The sequence below is a fragment of the Balaenoptera musculus genome, chromosome 2, assembly GCF_009873245.2.
Source record: "Balaenoptera musculus isolate JJ_BM4_2016_0621 chromosome 2, mBalMus1.pri.v3, whole genome shotgun sequence".
NCBI lineage: Eukaryota > Metazoa > Chordata > Mammalia > Artiodactyla > Balaenopteridae > Balaenoptera > Balaenoptera musculus.
This window is the reverse complement of record NC_045786.1, coordinates 104,877,535-104,896,471: the sequence shown is the minus strand read 5'-3', so window position 1 is coordinate 104,896,471 and position 18,937 is coordinate 104,877,535. Positions and strand designations below refer to the sequence as shown.

At 35.1% G+C, this 18,937-nt stretch overlaps 1 pseudogene; it reads left to right on the top strand.

Moving 5' to 3' along the window:
* The first annotated feature begins 1,106 nt into the window (after positions 1 to 1,106).
* LOC118891030 lies at positions 1,107 to 1,826 on the top strand (annotated as a pseudogene).
* Positions 1,827 to 18,937: the final 17,111 nt, after the last annotated feature.

The window sequence follows — 18,937 nt, the reverse complement described above, 5'->3', positions numbered from 1 at the left end:
CCCTCCCACCCTCCCTCTCCTTTTAAAGAATCTCTTTAATTTAAAAGTCAAGCATATCAAGTCTTCTGTCCTGCTTCACAGGATGTAGGGGACATTATTCCAAGGCCTGAGGATTAATAGGGAGATAAGCAAATGTCCCTTCTCCCTCAATGTACTGTATCAATGATTTCTAAGGATAATTTAGTCTAACACTCCATGAGAGGTTAGAGTATTTGCCAATGGTTCTGTTTCCTAAAAGAAAATTGTAAGTTTAGAGCACAGCATTGCATCAATTACTATAATTAGTCTTTGATATTAAAAAAATAGACAATTTTAGCCTGAATATGACTTTGAGTAGCCTCCTGGTATCTGTAATCTTTCCCCCAAAATCCTTTATATTATATGTCAAAAAGAGAAGAAAGACCCTTAACAAAAGATGGATCAGATTACATTTGGGTTTTTGGTTTATTTCTTTTTGCTGTTTCAGAAGAAGTCATTCAACCCATTCTGTTCAACCCATTCTGGATATAGGTGTGAGGGATGATGACTTCCCCAGGACAGAATCAGAATGCCAATGTCCTATCCCTATTTATTCCTTTGTAAGTTGTGGACAGCCAAATCACTGGGTTTCAAATGACAGAGCTCTCACAGGTTTCAAGAAAGAGGAAGACAGTTTTCCTAATCATTTAAGTACCACTGAGTCTGATTTGTAATCTATGGAGACTGCCAGAGAAGGCAAAGAGTTCTTGTGGAGTAATACAGAGGGGCTGGAAGTTGTGAAAGTAGTGGAGAAGAAGACTAGGATCTCAAGTCAGGAGAGTTGATTGAGAAGGGGTTTGCTACTCAGAAGTGCTAGATAAGTGATCCTAAAGACCCTGCAATTGTTGCCATTTAAATGCCTGGAAATATTGGATCTGAGTTTGTGATAGCTGAGCAGCCTGCCTTCTCAGCACTTGCGTCAAGAGACCTCATGAAAGAAGAAGGTGTGTTGAGGGATAGACTCGGTGTCAACCATCTTTCAATTGTGTTCGCTGCCGCCGCCGCCGCCGGGCCACTGTCGCTCTCCGACGCCAGCGCCGCCTCTAGCTCGCTGAGCTCCAGCAGAAGGAGGAGGGGGCTAAGTAAGGAGGTCGCTATACCATGGCTCTTACAAAGCAGACTGCCCGCAAATCGACCGGTGGTAAAGCACCGAGTAAGCAACTGGCTACAAAAGCCGCTCGCAAGAGTGCGCCCTCTACTGGAGGGGTGAAGAAACCTCATCGTTACAGGCCTGGTACCATGGCACTCGTGAAATTAGACGTTATCAGAAGTCCAGGGAACTTCTGATTGGCAAACTTCCCTTCCAGCGTCTGGTGTGGGAAATTGCTCAGGACTTCAAAACAGATCTGCGCTTCCAGCGTGCAGCTATTAGTGCTTTGCAGGAGGCAAGTGAGGCCTATCTGGTTGGCCGTTTTGAAGACACCAACCTGTGTGCTATCCATGCCAAACGTGTAACAATTATGCCAAAAGACATACAGCTAGCACGCCACATACGTGGAGAACGTGCTAAAGAATCCACTATGATGGGAAACATTTCATTCTTTAAAAAAAAAAAAAAATTATCTTCCTGTTATTGGTAGTTCTGGACGTTAGATTTTTTTTTTTCCCCCCGTGGGGTCAAAAGGTACCTAAGTATATGATTGCAGGTGGAAAAATAGGGGACAGAAATCAGGTATTGGCAGTTTTTCCATTTTCATTTGTGTGTGAATTTTTAATATAAATGCGAGGACATAAAGCATTAATGCAAGTCAAAATGTTTCAGTGAACAAGTTTCAGCAGTTCAGCTTTATAACAATTATAAATAAACCTGTTAAATTTTTCTAGACAATGCCAGCATTTGGATTTTTTTAAAACAAGTAAATTTCTTATTGACTGCAAAAAAAAAAAAAAAAAGAAATATTGCACAGTTTGAACCCAAAGTCTCAGATAATCTACCATTATGTTACTGTGATAAGTAGAATAACCACCCCTTCAAAAAAAATGAATAAAAAGATGTTCAAATATTAATCCCCAGAACCTGTGAATAAGTTATGATCCATGAGAAAAGGGGAATTAAGGTTCAGAAACAATTAAAGTTACTCATCAACTGACTTTAAAATAGGGAGACTATCCTGAGTTAGTCAGGTGGGCCCAAAGCAATCACAAGAGTCCTTAAAGGTAGATAAGACAATTAAAAGAAAGAGCCAGAGAGATGGCAGTGTTAGAAGGATCCTGGCCAATATTGCTGGTTTTTGAAGATAGAGAAAGGGAATCAAGAGGCAAGTAGAGCAGGCAGCCTCTAGAAGCTGGAAAAGGCAAGGAAATAAATTCTTCCCTGGAGCCTCCAGAAAGGAATGCAACCCACCAACATCTTGATCTTAGCCTAGTGAGATCTGTGTTAGTCTTCTAATCTACAGAACAGTAAAATAATACATTTGTCTTATTTAAACCACTAAATTTGTAGTAAATTATTATAGCAGCAATAGAAAATGAATACAATTACAAATGCCAGGAATTTTTCCTTTGCCACCATGACTACCTCATGGGGAGTCTCCTTCCCAGTTCCACACTGGATGACTCAAAGACCAAGGGAAGCCCCTGGTCACTTGGCAGAATGGTATACAGAAGATTGCATTCTTGTACTTGGGTCTGAAACTGAACTCACTACGTGATCACAGGAGAGTGATAATGAGAAAAGGACACCTCTGATTTTATGATGCAAATCTGTTCTCTGTCTCTGCACAACCCAACACAAATCACCTATATTTGCAACCATCCTACCCTTCTCTGCATCATAACTGGGGATTTATTACCTCTCCACCTGTCTACAGATGGTGATTTGAAACTTATTCCCTTCTTCCCTCATAAGCATTTGACTGAATTGATTACTTTTCCTCTCCATTGTGTATTTAATCCCTCCCTCTGGTATGAAAACTTCCTGCTGTGATTTTTAAACATTATCAAGTCTCTTTCCTCAGCAAACAATCAACAAAAGAAAAACTTTCCTTCAGTTTCCTATCCTATCTCTGTCTAGAACCCTGGGGGGGGGGAAGGGGGGGAAACAACTACAACAACAACAAAATAAACCGCTCTCTGTAATAGAAGTACTGCTGTTTCATAGGTCCATTTGTCATCTCCCTTTCTTTCTTCACTTAAGTCAAACATAGAATCACAGCTCTCCCTAAGGTGACCAATGAAATGGACATTCTTAGAGCAACTGACATTGTTGACCTCTCCCAATGTCTTCAAGCACTCCTTTATTCAACCATTTGCAAAGGACCATTCTCTATCTAGGAATGCTACTTTTCTCTCCATTTCACCTGATTATTAGTGTACCTATCTCAGATTGGCACTTACGCAGGAAGTATTGCCTAATTACGTATAATGCCTCCATTATATGCTTATCACACTGTGTTTTTGAATGGGAGTTTGCGATTATTTGATTAATGTCTATCTTTCCCATGGGAATGTAAGCTCCTTGATCTCAAGGCCCATGCCTGTTTTTGCTTACCATTATAGCATAATTTCAAAAACACTGCTAAGAGCAATCCCAAGAACATTGATAGGTACCCAAAAAAGATTTGTTCAGTGAATGATAAGCTTCAAAAGGAAAAAATACACACCTAGAAAAAAGAATGAGAAATCAGTACATTTACTGAGTAGTAATGTGATAAGGACATGCTAAACACTTGGATGGCTCATCTTATTTAATTTTTTAAATGACCCAGTGAAAGTAGTAGCTACATTATATAGATGAGAAAACACATTTGGAGAAGGTAAATAAATCCTCCAAGGTCTTACAGTAAAAAGTGGCAAAATTAAGACACGGAATTTAGACGTACTTAGTCCAAAGATTATGCTATGTGGTCTCACACTCATCCTGTCTTTACCTAAAATTTTGCTATTTTGTTCAATTTTTGCATTAATTTCAACTTTTTGAAGTATTGCATTAAACAATAACGTTTTTTGATAAATGTGTTTTTGATGCCTCCTTACATTTTGCAGCTGAGATAAGGGGCTCACTTGCCTTACTTGCCCCATCCTAGTCTGGCCCTGCACAAATTATAGGGTTTGGTTAAAATGTTTATTCGAAACAGTAAGCTATACCTGGAGTTGACCAACAGAAATCGGCCTCTCAGAGAGAAAATAGGAGAAACCAATATTTTTAACCTGGATCTGAAGGATGAGAATGGGTTTAATAACAGGCTCCATCACTCAGTAAGGTAATGACGAGTGATCTGAAGGAGCAGTGACAGGTGATTCTCTACCGCGCCAAGGGCAGAAAAAAGAGAGAAAGCCTTCCAGGATTTTCTACGCAGACATAAAAATAAGTTTATGTTTGGCACAAACATCACTTCTACCATATTCCGTTGGTCAAAGCAAGTCACAAGCCCAGCCCAGATTCAAGAGGAGGGCCAATATACTCCACCTCTTGATGAGAGGAGTTGCAAAGTCACATTGCCAGGGGTATATATTCAGATAGTAGAATGGCTCCTACTATTTTTTGCCAGTATTCTACTACAGGTAGCAATGTTATTACCATCATAACATTACCAGCACTGAGTAAATTAGTTATTCATTTGTAAATCTTTGGCAGTTTAGTTGGCAAATGACAGTATGTTGTTTTATTTTGCTTGTTGATACTTAATGGTGAACCTCATTTTGATAACTGTGGATGGAAATCACATTCTGCAACATTCTGATTGCCTTCGAGGGAGAAGAAGTGATTCTCAAATAAGAGACACTTTAGTTTCTGTTTGTTCGTTGTTTTTCTTGATAGAAGAAAAATTTGCAGCCGCCTCTATTCCCCTTCCTGCTCATTTAAGAGACTCAGGACAATTTACTCTTGGAGACATGTGATCACTGGGTTTGGGCACATCGTGTTAGGAAAGGCCATCTGCAGGTCAGAAATGATGAGATACCAAGTAAAGAGAATCTGCTGAAGCCCTCTCTATTAAAAATGCATTCTCTGAGTAACACTTAATGTCTCCAAGAGTAAGTAAAAATATTTTAGAACCGCCTGGGAATGGACTAAACGGATGATCTTCTGGTTTGAGCCTCCTGGATGCAGTTCTCCTGTCCACATCCAAAGTAAAGGAATTAATCAGGGAAACAAGTTCTCTAGTTTTACTTTACTGCCTGCCTCAAACAAGGTTTCATTATTAATGGAAATTGTTATAGAAAAACTTGGGATTTTTTTCCTCATGTATTGTTTATATGCCTGTTTAAATTCAAATTTGAGCCAGCAGCTAGGGAAATAAGAATATTTGAAGTATATGGCAAACATCTCATATGCTGAAACCTGATTTATCCAGAAGCGTAAATGCTGAATTATACACCTCCCATTTACTCTAAATTGTACTGCCCACATCTTTGTGGGGCTGCCCATAAGATGTCTAATGAGCTATATGCCAGCACTTATTTAACAAGAAAAGAAACCAAATAGAGCGTAACTGAAACCTGGGTACATTTTGTTTTTGTTTTGTTTCAGAGAGCTGTCAGATATTTCAGTCCAATCTTAAAGTTGCTGCTTTCCTTTATTGCAAGTCGACTTCAGAATTTTAGTTACCTCTTGCTACAAAAGGTTTCAGTTTACAGGGTGGCAGGAAGAATGAAGATCGATGGTTGCTGGGTCTGGTTGGTCATACCAATTTGTACTGCAATCTAGGTGCTGCAATCTCTGAGATTTGAGTTTAAATGTGTGCCTTGCAGCTTCAGAAGAAAGATGTAGTCTGCATACAGCTGTAGATCAACACTGCCAGTTTATTCACAGGATGAGGCATTCATCATGCCTGTGCACATGGACATTTCGTGGGATAGAGAAAGGAAAGGAAAAGAAAAGGATAGAGATGAGATGAGAGAAGAAAAGAAGACAGAAAAGGAGGGAAGGAGTAAGAAAGAAAGGGAAGGAGGGAGAGAGGAAAGGGGTGGGGGACACAGGGAGGTGATCTTATTTATTTTCCTAAAATAGCACAGTTACAGCTGTATCTTTCGGATAACAAATCATGGTTTGTTCATAGAAAATAGCATAGGTTGAAAAAATATATACTATTGCTTAATAAATACATGCTTAATAAAAATCTAATAATAACCAACCTCCAACACATACTGAATAATAAACAATATTTTTACTGGTATATATCTGTAATTAATACAAATTAATTGCTTTTTTCAAAATCTTGGCTTTGAGACATTATCTTTCTAATTTGCCTCATAAAGTGCCCGACAATATTGCTATTTTGAAATATTTGCATTTGAAGGATTTCATGTGATTCATAATTCAAATTTTTTATTTCCAAATAATCACACTAAATTTGTAATGAAAGCCAAGTGTCCTTCTTATTTTATGAATTTGAAAACTGAGCAACACAATGGGTTCAGAAGTTCTAATTTTATAATGCAAGCACATTCCAACTTTCAATGATTTAGTTTCTTGCTTAACCTTTGAGACAAGTCATATCACATGCTACTTTACACATGTGATTGCTTTTAATTGCTTGTTTTCTTGTCCCATGAAACCCTGAGGAAAGGCAATAAGAAATAACATCTTTTCTTTGTAATGGAGGAAAAATAGCTATAGCTCATTTTATAAATACAAATACTTGGGAAGTCACACAAGAAGCATCATTCCTGATTCAGTGCAGAGTTTGGATTGTGAATCATAGAACAGGTCTAGCTTGATTCTTTGGTAACATGCGCATATTTGAACCGGGGGTGCCTACTGAATGGAGAATGGAGTTTGCAGGCCAGAATTTTTCCTGCTTAGTGTCTTTTTGTTTGTTTGCTTGTTTCTTCAAGACAAATACTTTGCAAAGAAAATATTTTCTTTTAGGTTAGGGATGGATTTAGTTTCTGTTAGTGAAACTGAATGTTAAAGTAATAAGTTAGTATGATCTCACAGCAAGAAATAGATATCTCATGTTTATTTTGTTTAAACAATTGGAGCAGATTTTATATACTATGCACAGACTAACCATATTTCAGATGGGAAAAATTTATTTTTTGCATACATAAGGTTAGACTTAACACATGTATTTAATAAAGAGGAATGCTGTACGTTTAAAGTATATAACTAGGAAAGTTACTCTTTTCTCTAAAACAACCTAAGACAATCCCTTTGGCTCTATTCTCTGGGTTAGATTATGCTCTGATGGTAAAGAAGAGAAGTCATAGGAGACTTTAAAATGGTAAGTGAATAGTCAAGTTTAATCCAGATGAAAAATGTCTCCCCTCTTCACTCAGTTCTGAAGGAAACCTTCACATTTACGTATATGTATAAAATCGTACTTTCAAATACTATCACGGTTATCTTTCCCATTCCAGAGCTGATGATAGGCTTATAGAGAAAGGGCCCATATCTTTGGTAAAGAGTTGTATGCAAGGATCAATAACTGGTAATTCATGCTTAAGTACATCATAACTGTTAGCTTAGAAATATTTGCAATAGCCCATATTTTGCTCATTCAATCATTATTCCATTTTCTCTGTCTCCAAAGAATCAGTTTAATCATATGGTATGATGATGCTAAAAGCTGGTTTAAGACCTTTAGAGACCCTAAATTTTATAAAGAGAATGCACCCAACACACAGTCAAACCATGACCGGTACTAAATCATATAATAAGTATTAGGAATTGCAAAGTTTTTGATTTTTCCCACAGAGATATTGATGTTTTTAAAATCACGTTTAATATTATTTTCAAAGAAGATTTGTTGTTCTTGTTTGCTGGTCTCTAAACACAACCCTGACTTGCCTCTTGGGTGTTTCAGAGTGACGATGTCTCACACGTCAACACTGCAGTAGCACCAGATTTTAACATTCAATCTTTGTTTCCTTTTCCCCATCTTTTTGAATATTTTAATTAGGAATCATTTCAATAGTAACATTTGAATTACCTAATATAGTCTTTAAACAACAGTCCAAATAAAGAAAAAAAAATGTTCCCCTTAAATGGAATTGTCAGCTTTGCTGAGCACTCAGAGTATCTGAGTATAAGGTGCTACTCTGAATTAGCTCTTTAGTTTTCATTAAATCATTATATTGAACAAGTTAAATATCTCTGCTCCTAATTTAAAATGGTAATGATAATGAGAAGCTGAAAATAAAAGTGCAATGAGGAATATCAGGGACATGCACGTCAAATTTAATAAAAGGATTCTTTATCCTTGCTTTAGCTTTGGCTTTATTCTTTTGACCCAAAAAGAACATTGGAATCTTGATATAAAAGAGAAGGCTATAAAATAAAGTGCAATGACTTCAGAGATGAATGTATTGGTTCATGTATTACTTGGTATTGAAATTAAGAATCTCTTAGAAAACCAAATTTCCAAAACTTATTACAAAGACATAATTAATAATTCTACCTGAAACAATTCCTTTTTGCTATAATTGTTATAAGTATTATATAAAGATATGGTTTAATCAAATCTCTTTGGTCAGGAATTTACCTGAAGCTCTTCTTGAAGTATTTTTACAACTTTATATATTTTGCTATACAGTAAGTGATTTTTATTTCTATATTTGGACATTATCTGCTAATATAAAATGGCTTATCCAAAACACAACATGAGAAGGTGAAAAGCATTACTTGCAAATTTCCTCAGAAGACAATTCACTTCATGATGTATTTACTGTACGTTGTCTTTAAAATGATCACTGACGTGTAAGTTTTACGTGTTTTAGAGCCAAATTGCATTAGAAGACAATGATGCAATACGGGGCAGAAAAAAAGGAAGTTAGTTATAGTTTGAGATGTCAGTTTCTTCTGACTGACAAAATCGTTTCCTTCAACTGACAAAAACCATTAAGTGCTTAGAGCTGGGGCATAGGTAGGTGGATTACATGGCCACAAGAGGGCAGCAGATGGTCTAAAACTAATGAACTGAGGCGATGCATGTGGAATGATTGCAGTAGTGAAAGTTTTTCGGTCTAGACAGAGTAGTTTCCAACCTGATTATGAAAATGCAAGGAAAGAAGGAAAGAAAGGGAAGGAAGGGAAGGAAGGAAGGAGGGAAGGAAGGGAAGGAAGGAAGGAAGGAAGGAAGGAAGGAAGGAAGGAAGGAAGGAAGGAAGGAAGGAAGAAGGGAGGAAGGGAGAGAGGGAAGGAGGAAGGGTAGGAGGGAGGAAGATGTGCTAAGAAAGATAAAAGATACAAAAACGCAGGTTCTTTTTAACAGGTTTGTTTTTTGTTCATTTGTTTCTTTTTGACATAGGGATGCAGAGAGAGAGAGAGAGAGAGAGTGTGTGTGTGTGTGTGTGTGTGTGTTACCAACAGTTAAACTTCTGTTCAGCTGTCCAAGGCCAAAATACATAGAAACTCCTAGTTCTGCCCAAATCTACCTCCAAAGGGCACACCTGTTGGTAAACCTCCCCCCTACAAAAAGTAGCTTCTATCTGTATAGCTTGCTCTTCTCATAAACCATCATTTTTTTCTCTCCTGAATAATTAAACCCATCAAAACATGGGTTTTTGAAAATCAAACAGCATAATCTGCTTGGTTCTGCCCCTATGCCTCCGTAGTCCTAATCCAGGAGACAGAAATTTCACTTTTTTTTATGTTTGATTTTTTTTCATCATTTTCAATTATTTCTTGCCACAGGTTATGTTTCGTGGCTATGGTCAAGATACCACTAGGGCATTTAAGTCTGCATGTTCATTATCCTCTCACAGTTCTTCACAAAGAACTCAAGAACACCGAAAAGACGTAACTTACTAGTTTGCTTCCCCTATACAATTAATCTAACACTAAGCCCCCTTATCTGGTTTACTAGGCTTTGCCTCAGTAATACTGAATTAGATGTAAAACATATGCAGGCTTAGATGGTACATACAGTGGTATATACAGTATACCACTGCATATAGTGAATGGAGACTATTGCAGCTTTCTTCAATGGAGGTACCATTCATTCATCATTACATCTGGCACATCCCCATTAAGTAGCTATTATATAAATAAATTCTTGGGAAGTCACGCAAGAAGCATCAGTCCTGATTCAGTGCATAGTTTGCATTATGAATCACACGATAGGTCTAGCTCTCCAGTTCTTTTTACAATTACATCAGGCATCCAATTTTTATTATAATTTGGAATAGTGAATATTTACCCAGGTCTCAATGATCTGGGCTCAAAAGTCCATGGAAAAAGAAAAGAAAAGTAAGAATATGTGTCTTAATTATATTGAATGATATATACCAATATGCAACAACATGCCTTTGGAATATTTTCAATTTACCTGCTTCCTCACTCAGTCATTTACAAAACCTTAAAAAGGGACATAAGTAAGTATGGCAAATATGGTTTCACTCCCTCTTTTTTGCATCTGTTTTCTATCAGATAGTCTTGGCTATGAGCAGAAAAATGATGACAGTGTGTGCATAAAAGTAGTAAAAGTGTTTCATGAAGAAACTACATAATGCATAAAGCTATAAATAAATAGCCTATAGTTCATTATGAGGAGAGAACTATGCCTTGTTTTAGTCAGAATGCTTGCTAACTTTGAGGAAAAAAATGAACACATTATATGCCAGGTATTCCTCTAAGTACTTTAAATGTATTACTCATTTTAGTCTTAAAGCAACCCCATAATTTGGTCTTATTATTACCATATCAGTTTTATAACTGAAGAAAATAGGGCAGAGAGTGTCAAGTAACTTGCCTAAGGTTATACAACTAGGAAGTGAAAAGCCTTCTGCAAAACCAGCCTCTGTAGGTTTTGGCCTCCCAGGTAGGAAGGGTGAGGAGAACACACAGCTGCTTTGACTATAGAGATGGCTTATTTTCTCCCTTTAAAGTAGGAGAATAGGAAGTTTAGCAAAAATAACTAGAGGCTACTAGAATGAGTAAATGAGAATAGTCGCTTGAACCATAGAAATGGGTGTTACATGTTTCACAATGTAGCTTGAGAAATTAGTGCCCAAGTAGCTAACATAACTTCTCAATCCTATCCTAGACTTTTCATGTGCTTTTAACATTTCATAAAATTTTTCTTTACAATTTTGCCTTTGGTGTGTTTCTAGCCAAAATCCCTAAAACAATAAAAAGATAATTGGGCAGAGAATCAGGATACACAGGTTCTAGAACAAGTTTTTTCACCCTATAGACCAACTTATCAAATTCAGTCATTTTACATAAAATATATATGTTTGTTTTGCTTTCCATTATATAAAATATGAGGTTTGGCTATGGGGAATTTTTAGCTCTAATTTTTTTTAAATAATTATAATCCAGCAGATTGGAATACATCCTAGGTTCTTTTTTACTCATTCCTTTTGTTATGTGCTACACCCTGGAACAGAGAGACAAGCTTTCAACCTCTGAGTGCCTGACCTACTGTCTGATATATCTCTACAACACAGCTAGTCCTCATGGGTGATGGCTCCAGAGGAAATGTTTCCATGTCACAATTTCTAGCTTGTCTACTTGATCCAGCTTTTTGAGAGATGCTTTCTCCATAACAGAAATAAAGCTTTTCGGAGTGATTTTGTGTTTGCCTGTGTGTGTGTGTGTGTGTGTGTGTGTGTGTGTGTGTGTATGCATAATTCTTATTAGGTCAGTGAATTGGCCTATTTATGTTAATAGTGCTGCCTTAGTTAAAATCAAAATGACTCCAAATTTCTGATGCATTGTCCACTGGTCCTTCACTCTGGTGTCCCATACTCAGTGAGACAATAAATCCAGCAACTTCTACCCTAAGTCTCAGTCAGCTTGGGCTGCTACAATTAACTACTATAGACTGGTGGCTTAAACAACAAACATTTATTTCTAACACTTCTGGAAACTGGGAAGTCCAAGATCACGGTGCCTGCAAATTTGGTGTCTAGTGAGGGCCCTCTTCCTGATTTGCAGAGAGCAGTCTTCTTGCTGTAACCTCACATAGTAGAGAAAGAAAATCTCTCTCATGTCTATTCATATAAGGTCACTGACCTCATTCATGAGGGCTCCACCTTTGTGACCTAATTATCTTCCAAAGGCCCCACTTCCAAATACCATCACATTAGGGATTTGGGTTCCAATACATTCATTTTAGTGGGATACAAACATTCAATTGGTAACACTAAGCAAAGAATGTATCTGTATAAATATATATTCCCATCTTTTGTATTACTGTTATCATTATAGTGTAGACTCTTTTTACTCTTCTGGGCTGTTAAATCAACTCATAACTTATTTCCCACCCTCAGGCTCTCTCCACCCTAATCCATCTTCCAGAGAGCTGTCAGAGGAATTTTCCTCAGCATGACTCTGACCATGTTACTTTCCTCCTCAAAAATCTTTAGTGATTACCACTTTTAACCCAATCAAATGTGAACACATGGCAAGGTGATTAGGGCTCTCTGGAGTATGACCCCTAGATAGCACTCTCTGAAGAGGCAAAATGGAATTCAAGAAAATCTGAGCTACATACTGGACACCAAACGATTGTGTCCCTCATTTTCCTCATTTATAAAATTAGGTTAGACTACATAATCTTGCAATCACCTTCTGAAACCAATATCTTGTGAGTACAGCTTTTCAGCTTTAACCCCTGCTTCTCTACTTCAGACACCTAATATCACCAAAATGAACTAAACTGCTAGCCATTGCTAGAATATGAGCTGTATTTCTACCAGCATGCTTGTATTCATAATGCCATAACTCACAAACTGTTCTTCCAGCCAAAGTGTCAATCAAAACCCTGCTGTCATTAGGATTCTGCTCAATCTACCATCCAAAGCTTCTTTCTCCTGCTTCCATATCTCTACAAAAAACACTGCATTCTCCATATTTATGTTTTAGCTCCTGTCTTAGTCATTTTGGGCTACTGTAATAAATACCATAGATTGGGTGGTTTAAACAACAAACACTTATTTCTCACAGTTCTGGAGGCTGGGAAATCTAAGATAAAGGCACTAGCAGACTTGGTGTCTGGTGAGAGCCCACTTCCTGGCTTGTAGATGGCCGCTTTCTCATTGTATCCTCACATGGTCAAAAGAGAAAGAGAGAAAGAGCTCTCACATGTCTCTTCTTATAAGGGTGCTAATCCCATTATGAGGAATCTACCATCATGACTTAGTTGCATCCCAAAGGTCCCATCTCCAAATACCATCATAATGGGGATTAAGATTTCAACATATGAATTTGGAGGGGCACACAAACATTCAGTCTATAGTAGCTCCCCTATTCAAATTAAGCCTGAAGTGGGCAGAAACCATGTTTCTTTCATCCTTTTATCACCCTGGGACCTTGTTCATTATTGATTTTCAATAAATTGAATGATTTACTAAATTATAAGATATGAAAATCAAAGAATATAGTAGATTCAGATTTCTGATAAAAACTTCAAATGAAATTAATATGCCTTAATGAAGTTCCAGAAGAAAGTTTACCTATCTCTCAAGTGATGATTCACTGAGACCAAGAGTTCTGAAGGGTCACTGGCAGCTAACAGTCAGAGAGAAGGAAGAAAATTTCTATGTGACTTGATCTATTTCCTCAAAAGAACTCCTCTGGAGTGAATAAATACTCTGAAGAAATGGTATTGAATACAGCCATCAATGAGGCCCTGAAAAGAAATACTTCTAGGGGTTAAATTTATTTCTTAAAATGTTAAAAAGAACTTCTCCTTATGATAATTCCATTTTAAAACAAACAAAAATGATGGCATTTATTAAAGCACATGTATTGAATTAAAAATAAATTGATAAGGACATATAATCTTTAAAGAAAGATGAAAACATATAGTTTTACTTCTGTAACAGAGAAGAACTGAATATAAAAATAATTATTTAGATATGTAATAAATTATGTCACCTTTCTTCTTCTAACAGTAGAAATAACTGATGATCACAACTCTTGGAAATAATATCTTAATTCACAGTTTGTGAAAGTTAACAAAAACAAGTCTTGGAAATGTGTGTTTTTTTCACTTGCTTTCTCAAAAAAGTAAAAAGTTTAACATTAAATTTAACAAAAACTAATCAAAAATAGAACAAGGCAGGTTTCACAAAGCTGTATCAAAAATAGCATCTAATTTTAGAAAAAAAACTAACATCTTGGATAAGAAAATACATAGACATACAGTACAAGACAATTTTCTTTACAATATTCTAATTCATCTTCTTGCCTTTGAGATTTCTCCTACTTTCAAAATTTTTCCTAATACTCCATCCCTACTCATTAGTCATGGCTTTCCAAGGGCCTCAGGAAAAAGCAAAAAAAGAGACAGAGACCTCTGAATTTTTACGCCTTCCAAAAATCACTCAGGCTCATGGTGCCTTCTGGCATCATAGAAGAATAAATCATCTAAATTCAAAGGAGTATATATGATAGCCTTATATGAAAAGATTTTAAAACCCTTTACCCAAGAAGTTTAACCTCCCTCCTCACAAAAATATTTTCCGATACATGAAATTATAATAAGTCTGATGACCCTGCCCAAAAAGATGTAGCGAAGTCATTCTGGACAATGTAATGGTGTTACGCTAACCATCCTTTAAGTCAGATATTCATCTTACAACCAAATATATTTTCAGAACTATAAATGAACCTGATCTGACCCTGTGCTGTGCTCTGTTGAAGCACAGATATAAAAAAAATGCACCCCCATGTTCTTAACCTTATCATCTAATTGTCTTATGTTCCTTGAAAAGTCTATGTCATTACATCCTTGTTTTCTTATCCCAGTACCTTTGAGACCAAAAGCATGTATCTTCAGGATGGCAGTAATGTGCTTTCTATGAAAAATAGGCAAGCAGCAATAGGTTGAGATATGGATTTCAAATCCAATATTCTGGACCTGTCACACAAAACCTGAATGTCATCTTATACTAAACCTTTCTTATGAGAATGTCAATTCACTTGCTTAAATTATAAAAGAAAACTGTTCTTATATGTAAAGTGGTATAATATTGTTTGAAAGTAGACTGTTGTAAGTTAAAATGCATATATTGTAAAATGTAGAGCAACTCCTAAAAAAATTTTGAAAAGAGATATAGTAAATAAACCAATCAATGAGTTCAAATGGGAAAACCAAAAATTACTCAATTAATGCAAAATAAGAATTCCTCAATTCATGCAAAATAGGACAGGAAAAAAAGTAAAAGAACAGAAGGGAAAAAATTTTAAACACGTAGCTCAGCATAGAAATGAATCTAACAAATTTGACATTTACATTAAATGTAAATGGTCTGTATGCCCCAATTAAAGGGAGAGATTGACACACTGGATAAAAAAGCAAGACCTATTTGCTCTCTATGAGAAAGCCATTTTTAATACAAAGAAATAGATAGTTTAAAAGTAAAATCTGGAAGAGAGATAGATCTTGAAAACATTAATCATAAGAAAGTTGGAAGCATTCTGTAAACATCAGGCAAAGTAGACTTCAAATCAAGGGAAATTACGAGGGATAAAAAAGGATAACTCATAAGGATTAAAGGGTCAACTCATTAAGACAATGTAAAAGTTCTAAGAGTACATGTACCCAGTAACAAATCTTCAAAATACTTGAAGCAAAATATAACAGAACTAAAAGGAGAAATAAACATCTGCATTGCAGTTGGAGACCATAACACTCTTGACAGAAAATAAGGAGCCATACAGAGGGCCTGAACAACACAGTCTACAACTTAATCTAATTGACATTATAGAATATTCCACTTTACATCACCAGAATACACATTAGTTCCAAGGACATATGAAACATTCATAAAGATAGACCATAAACAAGTCTCAATAAATTTAAAAAGATTGAAAACATAAGAGCATATTTTCTGACCAAACTGAAATTAAAATAGAACTCAATAACAGAAAAATATATAGAAAATCCCCTACTATCTGGATATTTTAAAACACAAGTCTAAATAACTCATGGTTCAAAGAAGAAATTGCAAAAAAAAATTAGAAAATATTTTGTACTGAATGAAGATGAAAACACAGTATCTCAAAATGTGTGAGATGATGCTAAAGCAGTGTATATAGGAAAAATGTCATCTTAATTTTAAATGCTTAGATTAGAAAAAAAGGGTCTCAGATCAGTGATCTAAGTTTTCACATGAAAAAACTAAATATAAAGAGCAAATCAAACACATAGTAAGCAAAAGGTAGAAAATATTGAAGATGTAAGAGGAAACAAATATAAGAGAAAATAGACAAAGAATGGAAAAAAACAATGAAACCTCGAAAAGGCCAATAGCACTGGCAAATCTCTTGCTAGAGTTATCCAAAAAAAAAAAAAAAAGAAAGAGAGAAGACAAAGAAAGAGAAAGAGAGAAGACAAAGACAGCAATATTGGAAAAGAAAGATAGGATTTTACACATCTTACAGGTATTAAAAAGATAATACAAATTATGCAAAATCTATGTCAATAAATTTAAAACCTCAAATGAAACTGAATAATTCCTTAAAAGGCTTATTACCAAAGTGATTCAGAAAGAAGTTGAAAATCTGAGTATTCCTTTATCTAGTAAAGAGACTGAATTTTGGTTAAAAACTTTCCCACAAAGAAAAGACAAGGCCAAGTTGTCTGTACTAATCAATTTTATCAAATATTTAAGAAAGAATTACTCTTCCACAAACTCTATCAGATAATTGAGGAGAAAGAAAAAAACTCAGTGAATTCTATAAGGAAATTATGACCCTGCTACCAAAATCAAAGACATTACAAGAAAATAAAACTTCAACACCTTCACAGATATAGATGCAAAAAAACCTTCACAAAACACAAGCAAATGAAAACCAGCAATGTGTAAAAAGGGTATTATTACATCATGAGGTTTATTTCAAGAATGTAAGTTTGATTTAAGAGTAAAAACATCATTTAAGAACTACTAAATGATGTTGCAAATGGCAGAATTTTCCTCTTTTTTAACAGTGATTAATATTCCATTTTATGTATATACCACATTTTCTTTATCCACTTACCTGTTGACAGATACTTGGGTTGTTTCCATATCTTGGCTATTGTGAATAGTGAGACAATGAACATGAGAGCACAGGTATCTCTTCGAGATCCTGATTTCAATTATTTTGGATATATACCCAGAGAGGAATTGCTGGAACATATGGTAGTTCTATTTTTAATTTTTTGAAGAACCTCCATACTGTTTTCCATAGTTGCTGCACCACTTTACATTCCCACCAACAGTACACAGAAGTTCCAATTTCTATACAACCTCACTAACATTTCCTATGCTAAGTGAAATAAACCAGTCACAAAAGGATAAATACTGTATGATTCTACCTATATGAGGTATCTAAAACAGTCAAAGTCATAGAAGCAGAGAAAACAATAGTGGTGCCAGGGGCTGGGGGGATGAGAGAAACAGGGAAGTGTTATTCAATGGGTATGAAGTTTCAGTTATGCCAGATAAATCAGTTCTAGAGACCAGCAGTACCATGTAGTAGTGTCTAGAGTTAACAATACAATATTGTGTACTTCAAAATTTGTTTAAAAATATGACATACCAGGAAACTCTGAGAAGTATCAGGTATGTTTATTACCTTGATTGTGCAGATGGTATCACAAATGTTTGCATATGTCCAAACTCATCAAATTGTACACATTAAATATGTGCATTTCTTTGTATATCAATTATACCTCAATAAAGCTGTTAAAAACAATAACGGAACCTATCTCAAGAATTGTTCTAAGTATTGAATGAAGTAATGTTTGTTCCTTGCTTAGCACAGCATCTGGCATAGGATAACCATTCGAAAATCATACAATAGAATAAAATACTCAAAACACTTTCAATAAAAGAAGAACTAATACATGAGTTTAGTCAGTTTGCAGAATAGTAGATCAATATACAAAAATGATTATATTTCTATATCCTAGAAAAAATAGAAATCAAAATTTAAAAACTAACATCTACAACAGCATCCAAAAACCATAAAATATTATGGGTAAATTAGCAAAGATTTTGTAAGACTTGCACACTGAAAACTATAAAGGATTGCTGAGAAAAATTTAACATCTAAATAAGTGGAGAGATACACCATGTTGATATATCAGAAAGAATATTCAATATGATCAAAATATTAATTATCCCAAAAGTGAACTCTAGACTCTATACAATTATAATCAAAATTTGAGGTTTTTTTGGGTAGAAATTAATAAGCTGGCTCTAAAATTTATAAGAAAATTTAAAGAATCAAGAGTAATTTTTAAATTTTGATAAAGAAGAACAAAAGTGAAAGAAGTATATTGCTTGATTTCAAGACTTACTCTAAAGGTACAATAATCAAGACAATGTGATACTGACTTAAAGACAGAGATACAGATCAATGGAACAAAAGAAAGAGTACAGAAATAAGTCAACAAATGTGTATTTACTTGATTTTTGATGTTGCTAAGGCAATTCAATGGTGAAAAGATAGCGTTTTTCAAAAAAAAAGTAGTGATAGAATAAATATCAGTATAGGAAAAATAAACTCAGATCTTACTTTACACACAAAAATGAAATGGATCTAGACCTAAACATAAAAGTTAAAACTTTAAAATTTCTAGAAGAAAATCTTTGTGATCTTGGGGAAAACAAATATTTACTAGAGAGTTCACAAAAAGCAATAACATGAAAGAAACAATAAATTGAGCTCTGTGAAATTAAAAAAAAATTATCTTTGAAAGACATGATTAGGAAAATTAAAAGGCATAAAACTAACTAGGAAAAATATTTATGATATGTCTATCTGAAAATTAGCTTGTATCCAGAATATTTAAAGAACTCATATGTATCAATAAGAAGAATACAAAAATATTTAAAGTAGGAAAAACTATTAAAAATATAAACAAACTTCACAAAAGAAGGTATACTAATGGCCAATGTACACAGGAAAAGATACTCAACACCACTAATCCTCAGGGAAATGCAAATTTAAATTACATTGAAATACCACTTCACAACCATTAGAAGAGCTAAAATTAAAAGGATTGTTAAAATCAAATATTGGCTAGGATGTGGA